We start from the raw sequence: 15761 nt of genomic DNA, 5'->3' as shown, positions 1-15761 counted from the left end.
GATTCGCTGAGCGGGGCGGCTGGGCTCCCACTTCGCCCCTTTATAAGGAGCGAGAAGGGAGCACCGAAGCCTGCACTCTCCCGTCTCCTCTTTTCTTCAGCTTCTGCTCCCCTTTCTCTCATTCGCCATGGAGAAAGGGAATCCTGGGCCTTCATCGGTGGCGGCGAGGGTCGCCGCCAGACAGCGCACCCTCCCCTTTTCTTCGCTCGTGGTGGCAGAGCCAGCCGTATGGGGAAGAGGGAGGGGGCGAGGTCGTGGACGGGGTCGAGGACGAGGTCGAGGCGCTCGGGGAAGAGGCGGACGGGGCGACGCGCCAGCTTCGCCCCCGCCGGCGGCTCCTCCCCCCGCGGCGGTCCATATAGGGGACAACCCTTGCGAGTTCTTCGTCAAGCTGCGCCGGGCGCCTCATCGTCGCCTCCAGCTTCCGGCTCCGTTCGCGGGCGCGATGGAGTCGGACCCGCCCGAGACTCTGAGATTACACATGAGGGGCTGTGGGATCAGCGGCACGCGAGTCCGCGTGGCGTTCCCAGCCCCTAGTGTGATGTATCTCGATCGAGGGTGGAAGACGTTCGCCCGCATCCACAGCTTGACGGGGGGACTCACCCTCCATTTTAAGCTGGTGGAGGGCGATCTCCTTTCCGTCAAGGTCTTCGGGTGCTTCGGCACCCGGGCGAAGTGCTGCGTGGACAGCTCCTCCGATAGCGAAGGCTCCTGCTCGAGCGAGAGTGACGAGGAGGAGAGCGGCAGTGATGGTGAGGGTGGCGGCCGGCAGGACGGCGGCTCCGACTAGGTGTCGGGCGCCGTCTCGTGCGGCACCGGTGACCCTATCATCCGCGGCGCCGGCTTCTTGAACTCCCCGGGGGCGTCTCCTTGGGCGGCTGGCGTAGGGAGGTCGCGGAAGGGGAAGAGGGCTGGCGACAAGGCCGTCAGGTCGGAGTACGAGGGCGTGGTGCCCTCGACAGTGTGCTGACGTCCTGCCGCCCCTCCTTCGCACCCTTCTCCTGGCGTCGCCATCACCATCCGGCCCCCGGATGTTCTCTTGGTGTCTTCTGGCACCTGTAGCTCGCCTTGGCGCCCCTTTCCCCTTTTCGCCTGCTTGTTCTACCTCCTGAAGAGAGGGACAGGAAAATGATTACGGGCACCTTATCTTTTTAATTGTAAGCCTTCGGGCCTTTAGCTGTATCTTGTAATCCTCTCTTTCATGTTTTTCATCCTCTATGGACTGTACCCGTATGGGATGTTTTTTGATGAAAAGGGGATGTTTGCCGGGTTATTTGCCTCGCGGGTCACCCACGCCAAGGAGCAAATCCTTGGTATCTCTCGGACAGGCATTCCATTCCCCGACAACAAGCCCCGCCGCCTTCCCACGCCGCTCGACCTTTCTCACGCCTTTGACGGAGGTGGGAACGAGGTGGGCGCGGCCTCCTCGTTTCATCCCTTCTGCTGCCGCGACTACGACCAAACTTGGCCCCGGGAACGCGCTCCAGGGCCTAGAGTTGGGGGAGCACGGCAGTTTCCGGGAAGAAATGGGGTTTCGCATTCCCCAGTCCATAAGAGGATGCATGAAGTGGGATAAAAGACTTATCTGATATTGCAGCCCCCGGCAACTCCGGCTTGCCGGGGGGGGGGGCATCTTGGCATTCGCAGCCCCCGGTGTTCTTGCTGGGGCCCAGGTGCCGGCACGCCCTTCTTCTCCTTTTCGCCTCCAGGTGGCCTGGCCAGGACGTGCGAGCCCTGCAAACAAAGGAAAAGCAAAGGGACGGACACTCGACCTCTAAGCTAGGGGTTAGCCGCTGTTAGGGACTATCGACCCTAACCAAGGACGAGACTCAGACTCAATCTAGCATGCATTCTATAGCCCCCGGGGTATGCAGCGCTTCATTTCTGGTGCTCAGGGTCTGCGCCTGGCTCTGTACAGAGGTTTACATGCAACAGCGGCAAGACTCGTACAGAAAGGTGGTTGCCGGACGGGGTCCGACAACCGCGCCTTACGGGTAAAACTTACGAGGATGCTCGATGTTCCAGGAGTTGCTCACTGGAAAGCCATCTTCGGTCTCAAGGCGGACAGTGCCAGGCCTTGTGACTCGTTTCACACGGTAAGGGCCTTCCCACTTCGGCGTCGACTTGTTTGGATCTTGGCCGACTGAACGCGCCGAAGAACAAGGTCGCCTTCCTCGAAGCTTCTGGCACGGGCTGGGAGCGACGGCTCGCACAGCGGCCTGAAGATGATCTTCCTCGAGGAGCAGCGCATCATCTTGCCGCAGCCGCTCTTGCTCAAACTCATCATGAGCGAGCACTCGAGGTGACCCGTATACGAGTTCCGTGAGGATATCTGTTCCTGCGCCAGGGTCTGCGCCTGGCTCTGTACAAAGGATTACATGCAGCAGCGGCAAGACTTGCACAGAGAGGTGGTTGCCGGACGGGGTCCGACAACCGCGCCTTACGGGTAAAACTTGCGAAGATGCTCGATGTTCCAGGAGTTGCTCACTGGAATACCGTCTTCGGTCTCCAGGCGGACAGCGCCAGGCCTGGTGACTCGTCTCACCCGGTAAGGGCCTTCCCACTTCGGCGTCAACTTGTTGGAATTCTTGGCGGACTGAGCGCGCCGAAGAATAAGGTCGCCTTCCTCGAGACTCCTGGCATTGACTCTGTGGCTGTGGTAGCAGCGCAGAGCTTGCTGGTAGCGAGCAGCTCGCACAGCAGCCTGGAGACGATCTTCCTCAAGGAGCAGCGCGTCTTCTTGCCGCAGCCGCTCTTGCTCAAGCTCATCATAAGCGAGCACTCGAGGTGACCCGTATACGAGTTCCGTGGGGGTAACTGCCTCTGCTCCATAGACTAGAGCAAAGGGTGTCTGTCCAGTGGCTCGATTTGGCGTCGTTCTGATCGACCAAAGAACCACCGGTAGCTCCTTGATCCAGTTTCTTCCACACTTGTGCAGCCTGTCGAAAGTTCTGGTCTTGAGCCCGCGCAGCACCTCGACGTTTGCCCTCTCCGCTTGACCGTTGCTCCTTGGGTGAGCAACAGAGGCGAAGCAGACTTTGGCGCCGAGATCTTGAATGTATTGCATGAAGGCGTGGCTCGTGAACTGTGTGCCGTTGTCGGTGATTATCCGGTTAGGGATCCCGAAGCGGCAAACAATCGACCTGAAGAACTTGACGGCTGACTGTGCGGTCACCTTCCTCACTGGTTCCACCTCCGGCCACTTTGTGAACTTGTCGATTGCGACGTACAAGTACTCAAATCCCCCGACAGCTCGGGGGAAGGGGCCGAGGATGTCGAGCCCCCAGACCGAAAATGGCCAGGATAAAGGGATCGTCTGGAGAGCTTGAGCTGGCTGGTGTATCTGCTTGGAATGGAACTGGCACGCTTCACACTTGGTTACTTGTGCAGTTGCATCCTGGAGGGCTGTTGGCCAGAAGAAACCTTGCCGGAATGCTTTGCCGACGAGTGCTCTTGCGCCAATGTGGTGACCACATATGCCTCCGTGTATCTCTGCCAACAGCTTCCGTCCGTCTTCCCGGGGAATGCACCTCAATTTCACACCGTTGAGTCTTCTTCTGTACAGGATCTTGTCGACGAACTGGTACATACTTGACTGCCGGGCTACTCTTTCGGCTTCTTCTTGCTCTTCGGGAAGTTCTCCCGTCTGAAGGAAACGGACAATCTGCTGCGCCCATGTTGGAGCCTGTGGCTCGACAACAAGGACTAAAGGCAACTCTGCTGCTGCGGGAACGTCCGCTTCTACAACGAGAAGCCGTGTCTCTGCCGGAGCTTGACGTTCCGCGACAAGCTTGCCGGGAGCTTCAGCTTCGACGGAACAAACCCTAGGGCTTGCCGGAGCATCTGGCTCACCGGCGCTCTTGGCGTTGATCTTGGAGGTTGCTGCGGGGATATCTGCTTCGACGGCGAGAAGCTGTGTCTCTGCCGGAGCATGATATCCCGCGACAAGCTTGCCGGGAGCTTCAGCTTCAACGGAACAAACCCTAGGGCTTGCCGGAGCATCTGGCTCACCAGCGCCTTCGGTGTTGATCTTGGGGACCTTCTTGCCGGCGGCTTCGGGAAGCTCTGCCGGCAGGTAGTCACCAAGAATCAACTTCCTCTTCTTGCTTTGTCCGGTTGATGGTGTTACGGACGGTTGAGTCAGCTTGAGCACAAAGGTCCCTGGTTCCACAGGTAACTTAAGTGCGGCGCACTTTGACAGGCCATCAGCAATGGCGTTCCGAGATCTCGGAACGTGCTCCATTTGCAGGCCGTCAAAGCGCTCTTCTAGCTTTCTCACTTCGTCGACGTAAGCTTCCATCAACGGACTCTGATAATTCTTGTTTACTTGGCAGACGACAAGCTGTGAGTCACCCCTGACAATGAGCTTCTTAATCCCAAGGTCTGCCGCGATCCTGAGACCGGCAAGCAATCCCTCATACTCTGCAGTATTGTTTGTTGCTTGCTCCTTGGGAAAGTGCATCTGGACTATGTACTTGAGGTGCTCTCCGGTGGGCGCGATAAGCAGCACACCAGCGCCGGCGCCTTGCAGCGAGAAAGCACCATCAAAGTACATCAGCCACTCTTTGCTCGCTTCTTTGTCGGGGATGCTCGTCTCCGGGGTTTCTTCATCCGGAGTTGGCGTCCATTCCGCTATGAATTCTGCCAATGCTCTGCTCTGGATAGTTGAAGTGCTTTCAAACTTGAGACCAAAGCTTGACAGTTCCAGTGCCCACTCAACAATCCTGCCTGTCGCTTCAGGATTCTGCAGTATCCTCTTCAGCGGAAAGCGAGTGACCACTGTGATCTCATGTGCTTGGAAGTAATGGCGCAGCTTTCTCGAGGCCATGAGAAGGCCGAAAAGCAGTTTCTGCACACCAGAGTACCTTGACCTAGCCCCCTGCAAGAGGGAACTGACAAAGTAAACTGGGCGCTGCACCGTTTTCTTCCGTATCTCCTCGTGTATCAGCACGGGTTCATCTTTGTCGGGACCAGAGCTTGCCGGGGAAGCCCCCTGCTTGTCGCTGGATGTGCTTGCCGCGGTTGCTGGCTCATCATCCGCCTCCCTCTCTGCCACTAACGCAGCACTAACCACTTGATTGGTTGCCGCTATGTACAGCAGCAACTTCTCTTGTGGCTTAGGCGCGACAAGTATTGGAGGGGAGGACAGGTATCTCTTCAGGTCTTGCAGCGCAGCCTCCGCGTCCGGAGTCCATTTCATTGGACCTGCCTTTTTCAATAGTTTGAAAAACGGCAGGGCGCGCTCAGCAGACCGAGAGATAAACCTGCTGAGAGCAGCCACGCAACCGGCAAGTTTCTGAACATCTTTGACGCGCTTCGGGGCTTCAATCTGCTCAACGGCCCTGATCTTGTCGGGGTTGGCTTCAATTCCCCGCTGAGACACGAAGAACCCGAGAAGCTTGCCGTAGGGAACTCCGAACACGCACTTCTCTGGGTTGAGCTTGAGGCTGATCTTGCGCAGATTTGCAAAAGTCTTGTCCAAGTCTTGGATTAGGGTTGCTCTGTCCTTGCTCTTGACCACTATATCATCCATGTAGGCTTCCACATTTCTGTGTATTTGTGGCTCAAGAGCAATATGGACTACTCTTGCAAATGTTGAACCGGCATTTTTTAATCCGAAAGGCATTCGTACAAAGCAGTACGTGCCACATGGAGTAATAAATGCGGTTTTCTCTTCATCCTCCTCTGCCATGAAGATCTGATGATACCCGGAGTATGCATCAAGAAATGAAAGCAAATCACACCCAGCTGTGGAGTCAACAATCTGGTCAATGCGCGGCAAAGGAAATGGGTCTTTGGGACAAGCTTTGTTAACATCGGTGAAATCGATGCAAAGCCTCCATTTCCCGTTTGCCTTGCGCACGACTACAGGATTGGCCAACCACGTGGGATGGAGCACTCCTCTGACGAGGCCTGCTGCTTCCAGTTTCTTGATTTCCTCCGTAATGAATTCTTGGCGCTCCACCGCCTGCTTCCGTACTTTCTGCTTGACGGGCCGCGCATGAGGACAGACGGCAAGGTGGTGCTCAATCACTTTCCTGGGAACACCGGGGATGTCAGACGGTTGCCATGCAAACATGTCGACGTTCGCCCGCAGGAAAGCAATGAGCGCGCTTTCCTATTTAGGGTCAAGCGTGGCACTGATGGTGAAGGTACCACCAGCGCCATCCAACTTGGCGGACACCTTCTTCGTCTCTGGTGGAGCCGCCATCGTCTTCTTGTGCTCACCGGCGGAGCTCGATGGTGCGTCCTCGACAGCAGCGCAGCACTCCGAAGAGGCGCGCTTGCCGGAGTGGGCACCAGAGCTTTTGCCGGACTCGGTCTTCTTGCCGGTGGAGCTCGATGGTGCGTCCTCGACGGCAGCGCAGCACTCCGAAGAGGTGCGCTTGCCGGAGTGGGCACCAGAGTCCCTGCCGGACTTGGTCTTCTTGCCGGTGGAGCTCGATGGTGCGTCCTCGACGGCAGCGCAACACTCCGAAGAGGTGCGCTTGCCGGAGTGGGCACCAGAGTCCCTGCCAGACTTGGTCTTCTTGCCGGTGGAGCTCGATGGCGCATCCTCGACGGCAGCGCAGCACTCCGAAGAGGTGCGCGCGCCGGAGTAGGCACCAGAACTCTTGCCGGACTTGGTCTTCTTGGTCCCGGGAGCTTCAGCGGCAAGTGGATCGCGGTCTGCCGTGGCTGCTGCTTCCCGGTAGATCTTGTCGGCATAGATAAGAGCGTCCTTCTTGTCGCCAGGGACAGAAATGACGCTTATCGGGCCTGGCATCTTCAGCAAGTTATACGCGTAGTGAGAGGCCTCCATGAACTTGGCGAGCACTGGACGGCCAAGTATCCCATTGTAAGGCAACGGGATATCGGCAACGTCGAACGTGACCCTCTCAGTCCTGAAGTTTAACTCGCTGCCGAATGTTACCGGCAGCGTGACCTTCCCCTTCGGCTTGCTCCTTCCCGGGTTGATTCCTTGGAATGTGCCGGCCTCTTCGAGCTCGTCGTCAGGGATCTGGAGTTTTCGGAGCACAGCGGAGGAGATCAGGTTTAAGCCGGCCCCGCCGTCGACTAGCATCTTGGTGACCTTGAGGTTGCGGATGGTTGGTGAAACCAACATCGGCAGACACCCGACCGCGGTTGTGCGATTAGGGTGGTCCTCAATGTCAAAGATGATAGGCGTGCTGGACCACTTCAGAAGCTTGCGCGATTCGATGGGTGGCTCCGCTGCATTGACTTCTCGCACCCACTGTTTGAGTTGGCGGTGCGAGGTATGCAGGGAAGCACCCCCGTCAACGCACAAGACCTCTGTGGCTTTCTGAAACTCCTGCTCACTGGTCTCAACGTCGTCCATGTCTTCATCCTCGCCGTCGTCGTCGTCGTTGTCGCGACCGCGGGGAGGTCTGTCTCCTTGCCGCTGCTTGGCCTTGCCGCGGCGTCCTTCCTGGCCGGTGCGCTTCTGGCCAGGTTTCTCGGCACCCCCTTGGGCTCTATCTTTGTCGCGCCGCTCGTACTCAGCCCTCTGTTGCTGGACGAGCTGCTCGACCTTCTTGCAGTTCTGGAGGTCATGGCCCTTGGTGCGGTGAATCTTATAGTATCTCTTGCCGGAGCCGTCCCGCTTGTCGGCGACCGCCACGGCCTGACAGTTGGTGCACGCGGCAACTTCCTTGCCGGAGCTACCAACTATAGCCTTCGTGGCGTCACCTTCATTGCCGGACTGCTCAACGACCAGCACCTCGTTGTTCTGCTTCTTCCTGTTGTTGCGCCGCCGGCTTCTCTTTGCCGGGGCGGCATCCTCACTGTCAGATCCTCCTGCTCCAGTGCTTTCTCCGGGGAATTTCCTCCCCTCCTCAGCGCGTGCACATCTGTCGGCCAGGGCATAAAGCTCGCTGACGTCCCGAATCTTGCACATCGCCAGCTCCTCCCGCATCTTGCGGTTACGCACGTTCTGATGGAACGCGCTGATTACCGCGGTGGGGTGGATATTTGGGATGTTGTGGTGTACACGGCTGAACCTCTGGATATACTGGCGCAGGGGCTCTCCTTCCTTCTGGACGAGCAGATGAAGATCGCTCTCTTGGCCATGAGGTTTGTGGCCGCCTGTGAAGGCGCCAACAAACTGATGGCACAGCTCACCCCAAGAGGATATGGAGTTGTCCGACAAGTGCATGAGCCAGGACCTGACGTTGGGCTTGAGTACCAGCGGGAAGTAGTTGGCAAGGATCTTGTCGTCTCGCCCCCCAGCAGCCTGCACCGCGATGGTGTAGATGCTGAGGAACTCCGATGGATGCAACTTGCCGTCGTACTTCTCTGGTACGTCGGGCTTGAAGTTCTTCGTACTAGGCCACTGGACTTGCCGCAGCTCACGAGTGAACGCAGGGCAACCTACCGGGTACGGCAGGTCGCCTGGTTCCCTGGTGCATGCATGTCGACAGAGGGCCCAGCGCGCTGGTCTGACTGACGTCGCGCTTCTCTCCGGCGCTCGATGCGTGTACGAGCGTCTTCCCGCTGCCGTTCTTGAAGAACTTGTCGTTGGTCGCGACGAGCTCGCGGATCCGACGACGCGGTGGAGTCGCTGTCGTGGCGGATCCGGCGGGTCGGCGATCTTGGCCTTCGGGGTGGGGAGTGCACAGTAGTTGCACCCCCACCAGTCTTGTCTCCACCGGGTTGCACCTGGCTGACTCGCTGCGGCTGCAACGTGCTCGGCTGCCGAGGAGTGTCGCCGTTGGTGAAGCCGATGAGACTCTGGATAGTGGCCCTCCAGTCGTCGATCTTGTCCGCCGCTGGAGGGTAGTCTAGGAGCAGCTGAGCTCGTGCCAGAGCTTCCGCTGCGGTGGCGGGCGGTGGTAGCGAACGGTGCGAGGAGCGGGATACGCTCGGACTCCTAACCACGTTAGAAGGAGCAGTATCCCGTCCAGGCGACCGTGTCCCGCTCGCGCCGGCTTGTTGACGCGCATGGTGGTCCTGGGCGCTCCGGGATCCACCAGCTCGATCTTGATCCAGCGAGCGCATGGTACCGTGAGTACCATGACGCTGCCGGTCCCGCGCCTCCTGGGATGGGCGCGGTGCAGGCACGGACGCCGAGGTCTTGGAGTGCGCCCGGTCGTTGTGGGAGCCGGCCACGCCGCCGATGGGCAGCGCAGCCTTGCCCTGGGACCTGGCAGCACCAAGAGTTCCCTCGTCGATGCGTGCCCTTCCGCCGGCGCCTGCCCCACCGTCCGTTTGCTCCGGCGGTGGGTGGCTCGGCGCGGACGGAGCAGCTGCCTCCGAAACTTTCTTCTTCGGCGACATGTTGATGAAGATGGTGAAGATCGATGAAGAAGATGAAGATCTAGCCCGCAAGGACGCCGGATCTGATTCACACAACTTCGACACCCCCTACCTGGCGCGCCAGAGATGCCGGGGTTTCTGATCCACGGGCACCTATGGGACCGGCGGACCAGGTCCCTTTTGGTTCGGCGGGGGGCGGAGGTTGCGCAAAGAGCAGATCGAGGCGAAGCAAGCGGGCGGTTGGTCGTGCGAGGAGTAAATCGAGGTGAAGCACGCGAGCGATTTACCCAGGTTCGGGCCGCAAGGATGCGTAAAACCCTACTCCTGCTTTGTGGATTGGTATTGATTTCTAGCTCGGGAGCGAGCGTGAGTGTGTGGGATTGCTGAACCTCGCAAGAGCTCTCGAGGTGGCCGACCCCCTCTACGTTGCACACGGGCCTCCTTTTATACTCAAGGGGTTACCGACATAGAGCAACGGGGGCCAAGGGCAAAAATGGAAAGGGTGCCGTGGGTAGGCACAGCTAGGTATTGTAGTAGGCACAGCTAGCTGCTACAGTGTTATCATACCTAACCCTGATGGCAGGGGACAAGGGCATTAAATGCCCGTCTGTGTCGCCTAGACGGCACCGAAAGGGACCGCTAGGGACGCCACCGTCTTGCCACGATGGTTGTCTTGTCAGCGCCTGCGTGCCACCGCATGCCCCTAGCTGCACAGCCTCCTGCCACGTGCGCTCGGGAGGGGCCCCGGAGCGACACATGGGTGGATGTGCTGGAGCGCGGGCGTGGAGTGGGGGCTTGTCGCGGCAAGCGCCTTGCCGCGGCTGTCGGCTTGTCGCTTCCGGGAACTTGTCGCTCGCCGGGCCTTGTCGGGGCGCGTAGCGCGCCGCGGCAAGATCCTTGGAATGCACCAGACGGCCTTCCCGGCAAGCACCTCTTGCCGGGGTCTTGGGACGCTTCTGATGGCCTTCCCGGCAAGCTCCTCTTGCCGGGGTCTTGCCTTCTTCCCGGCAAGCTCCTCTTGCCGGGGTCTTGTCTTGAGTACTTTGTTCTTGAATGGTCTTCAGAGGGACCACAAGGAATCTTGGCGGTGACCTGGCAGGCCTTGCCGCGGGACGCTGCGACTGCCCGTGCACAAGTTCGGGGTACAAGGGTACCCCTACTCTAGTACACCGACACATAGCAACATCAATCTCAGAACATAATGGATACTATGGATCAAACCCTAACAAAACTAACTCGATTACATGATAAATCTCATCCAACTCATCACCTTCCAGCAAGCCTACGGTGGAATTACTCACGCACGGCGGTGAGCATCATGAAATTGGTGATGGAGGAAGGTTGATGATGACGATGGCGATGGATTCCCCTCTCCGGAGCCCAAACGGACTTCAGATCAGCCCTCCCGAGAGAGTTTAGGGCTTGGCGGCGGCTCCATATCGTAAAACGTGATGAATCCTTCTCTCTGATTTTTTCTCCCCGAACATGAATATATGGAGTCAGGATGGACGTCGGTGAAGCATCAGGTGGCCCACGAGGCAGGGGGCTCACCCAGGGGGGTAGGCGCACCCCACCCTCGTGGACAGGGTGTGGGCCCCCTGATGTGATTCTTCCGCCAGTATTTTTTATATATTCCAAAAATAATCTCCGTTGATTTTTAGGTCATTTCGAGGACTTTTATTTCTGCACAAAAATAACACCATGGCAATTCTGCTGAAAACAACGTCAGTCCGGGTTAGTTCCATTCAAATCATGCAAGTTAGAGTCCAAAACAAGGGCAAAAGTGTTTGGAAAAGTAGATATGACGGAGACGTATCAACTCCCCCAAGCTTAAACCTTTGCTTGTCCTCAAGCAATTCAGTTGATAGATTGAAAGTGATAAAGAAAAACTTTTACAAACTCTGTTTGCTCTTATTGTTGTAAATATGTAAAGCCATCATTCAAGTTTTTAGCAAAGATTACGAACTAACCATATTCATAATAACATTTAGGTCTCATGTTTACTCATATCAATGGCATAATCAACTAGCGAGCAATAATAATAAATCTTGGATGACAACACTTTCTCAAAACAATCATAATATGATATAACAAGATGGTATCTCGCTAGCCCTTTCTGAGACCGCAAAACATAAATGCAGAGCACCTTTAAAGATCAAGGACTGACTAGACATTGTAATTCATGGTAAAAGAGATCCAGTCAAGTCATACGCAATGTAAACTAATAGTAATACATGCAAATGACAGTGGTGCTCTCCAACTGGTGCTTTTTAATAAGAGTATGATGACTCAACATAAAAAGTAAATAGATAGGCCCTTCGCAGAGGGAAGCAAGGATTTGTAGAGGTGCCAGAGCTTGGTTTTGAAATAGAGATGAATAATATTTTGAGCGGTATACTTTCATTGTCAACATAACAACCGAGAGATCTCGATATCTTCCATGCTACACACATTATAGGCGGTTCCCAAGCAGAGTGGTAGTTTATACCCCCACCACCAACAAGCATCAATCCATGGCTTGCCTGAAACAACGGGTGCCTCCAACTAACAACAATCCCGGGGGAGTTTTGTTTGCAATTATTTTGATTTGATTTGATCATGGGACTGATACGTCTCCAACGTATCTATAATTTTTGATTGTTCCATGCTATATTATATCCTGTTTTGAACATTATTGGGCTTTATTATACACTTTTATATTATTTTTGGGACTAACCTATTAACCGGAGGCCCAGCCCAGAATTGCTGTTTTTTGCCTATTTCAAAGTTTCGCAGAAGAAGAATATCAAACAGAGTCCAAACGGAATGAAACCTTCGGGAACGTGATTTTTGGAACGAACATGATCCAGAGGACTTGGACCCTATGTCAAGCAATCAACCAGGAAGGCACGAGGTAGGGGGGCGCGCCTACCCCCCCAGGCGTGCCCTCCACCCTCGTGGGGCCCACGTTGCTGCACCGACGTACTCCTACCTCCTATATATACCTACATACCCCCAAACTACCAGATAGGGAGCTAAAACCCTAATTCCACCGCCGTAACTTTCTATATCCACGAGATCCCATCTTGGGGCCTTTTCTGGAGCTCCGCCGGAGGGGGTATCGATCACGGAGGGCTTCTACATCAACACCATAGCCTCTCCGATGAAGTGTGAGTAGTTTACTTCAGACCTACGGGTCCATAGTTATTAGCTAGATGGCTTCTTCTCTCTTTTTGGATCTCAATACAAAGTTCTCCCCCTCTCTTGTGGAGATCTATTCGATGTAATATTCTTTTGCGGTGTGTTTGTTGAGACCGATGAATTTTGGGTTTATGATCATTTTATCTATGAACAATATATGAATCTTCTCTGAATTCTTTTATGTATGATTGGTTGTCTTTACAAGTCTCATTGAATTATTAGTTTGGTTTGGCCTACTAGATTGATCTTTCTTGCAATGGGAGAAGTGCTTAGCTTTGGGTTCAATCTTGTGGTGTCCTTTCCCAGTGACAGTAGGGGCAGCAAGGCATGTATTGTATTGTTGCCATCGGAGATAACAAGATGGGGTTTATATCATATTGCATGAGTTTATCCCTCTACATCATGTCATCTTGCTTAAAGCATTACTCTGTTCTCTTGAACTGAATACTCTAGATGCATGATGGACAACGTTCGATGTGTGGAGTAATAGTAGTAGATGCAGGCAGGAGTCGGTCTACTTGCCTCGGACGTGATGCCTATATACATGATCATACCTAGATATTCTCATAACTATGCTCAATTCTGTCAATTTCTCAACAGTAATTTGTTCACCCACCATAATACTTATGCTCTCGAGAGAAGCCTCTAGTGAAACCTATGGCCCCCGGGTCTATTTTCCATCATATTAATCTTCCAATACTTAGTTATTTCCTTTGCCATTTATTTTACTTGTATATTTGTTTCTCTATATCATAAAAATAGCAAAAAAATTATCTTATCATATCTATCAGATCTCACTCTCGTAGGTGACCGTGAAGGGATTGACAACCCCTTTATCGCGTTGGTTGCGAGGAGTTTATTTGTTTGTGTAGGTGCGGGGGACTCGCGCATGGCCTCCTACTGGATTGATACCTTGGTTCTCAAAAACTGAGGGAAATACTTACGCTGCTCTGCTGCATCACCCTTTCCTCTTCAAGGGAAAACCAACGCAGTGCTCAAAAGGTAGCAAGAAGGATTTCTGGCGCCGTTGCCGGGGAGTCTACGCAAAAGTCAACATACCAAGTACCCATCACAAACCCTTATCTCCAGCATTACATTATTTTCCATTTGCCTCTCGTTTTCCTCTCCCCCACTTCACCCTTGCCGTTTTATTCACCCTCTCTCTCTCTCTCCATCATCCCTCTCTTTCTCTATTTGCCTCCTTTTGCCCGTTTCTTGTTTGCTTGTGTGTTGGATTGCTTGCTTGTCACGATGGCTCTATCTAGATTTGGTGATCTCCACCTTAAAAGGTTAGAAGAGATCGAAAGCAACGTCAGGAGTTTTATGGTCTTACAATTTGAGCATAATAATTTCTTTAGAAATGATCTTAAATAACAAAAAATCTGTATGGGTTATATGAATAAAGAGCTCGATGATATGTCTAAAGAATTTGATGGTTTGAAATCTCAGATTGCTCATCTTGAGAAGTTAATATCTGAAGTTTCGGATAAGCACGCCACCTTAGTTAATAAGATGGCCGCTAAGCCGGAAATTTTTTTGGAAGACAAAGATGAAGATCTAAAAGTTATTGATGTGTCCCTTATTAAATCTTTGTTTTGTAATATGAATCTTGATAATGATGGGACTGAATATGATCCACCTTTACCTAGAAGGTGTTCCAAAAATTCGAAGTCTTTAGATCTTAATGCTAAAATTGTTAAAAGTGGGATTGAAGAAGTCCAACTTTAAATATTAATGAACCCACTATTTTGGATTTCAAGGAATTTAATTATTATAATTACTCTTTGATAGATTGTATTTCCTTGTTGCAATCCGTGCTAAATTCGCCTCATGCTTATAGTCAAAATAAAGCCTTTACCAAACATATCGTTGATGCTTTGATGCAATCTTATGAAGAAAAACTTGAGTTGGAAGTTTCTATCCCTAGAAAACTTTACGATGAGTGGGAACCTACTATTAAAATTAAGATTAAAGAAAATGAGTGCTATGCTTTGTGTGATTTGGCTGCTAGTGTTTCCACGATTCCAAAGACTTTGTGTGATTTGCTAGGTTTCCGTGATTTTGATGATTGCTCTTTAAACTTGCACCTTGCGGATTACACTATTAAGAAACCTATGGGAAGAATTAATGATGTTATTATTGTTGAAAATAGGAATTATGTGCCCGTGGATTTTATTGTTCTTGACATAGATTGCAATCCTTCATGTCCTATTATTCTTGGTAGACCTTTCCTTAAAACGATTGGTGCAATTATTGATATGAAGGAAGGGAATATTAGATTCCAATTTCCATTAAAGAAAGGCATGGAACACTTCCATAGAAAGAAAATTAAATTACCTTATGAATCTATTATGAGAGCCACTTATGGATTGCCTTCCAAAGATGGCAATACCTAGATCTATCCCCGCTTTTATGCCTAGCTAGGGGCGTTAAACGATAGCGCTTGTTGGGAGGCAACCCAATTTTATTTTTATTCCTTGATTTTTGATCCTGTTTAGTAATAAATAATTTATCTAGCTTCTGTTTTGTTTGTGTTTTTTGTGTTTAATTAGTGTTTGTGCCAAGTAGAACCATTGGGAAGACTTGGGGAAAGTCTTTTTAATCTTGCTGTAAAAAAAAGAAACTTTAGCGCTCACGAGAACTGCTGCCATTTTTATTTGGAAAGTTCTATTTAGTTAATTCATTTTGCATATGATTAATAAATAAATTCCTCACGTCCAGCAATTTATTTTAGAATTTTTGGGGATCCAGATCTTGCGTTAGCTACAGATTACTACAGACTGTTCTGTTTTTGATAGATTCTGTTTTTCATGTGTTGTTTGCTTATTTTAATGAATCTATGGCTAGTAAAATAGTTTATAAACCATAGAGAAGTTGGAATACAGTAGGTTTAACACCAATATAAATAAAGAATGAGTTCATTACAGTACCTTGAAGTGGTGTTTTGTTTTCTTTCGCTAACGGAGCTCACGAGATTTTCTACTTTAAGTTTTGTGTTGTGAAGTTTTCAAGTTTTGGGTAAAAGATTTGATGGATTATGGAACAAGGAGTTGAAAGAGCCTAAGCTTGGGGATGCCCATGGCACCCCAAGATAATCTAAGGACACCTAAAAGCCAAAGCTTGGGGATGCCCCTAAAGGCATCCCCTCTTTCGTCTACTTCTATCGGTAACTTTACTTGGAGCTATATTTTTATTTACCACATGATATGTGTTTTGCTTGGAGAATCTTGTATTATTTGAGTCTTTATTTTTTAGTTTTACACAATCATCATTGCTGCACACACCTTTTTGAGAGAGACACTCATGATTCGGAAATTGTTAGAATA

The sequence above is a fragment of the Triticum urartu genome, chromosome 5, assembly GCF_003073215.2.
Source record: "Triticum urartu cultivar G1812 chromosome 5, Tu2.1, whole genome shotgun sequence".
NCBI lineage: Eukaryota > Viridiplantae > Streptophyta > Magnoliopsida > Poales > Poaceae > Triticum > Triticum urartu.
Note: the sequence above shows the minus strand (reverse complement) of the source record.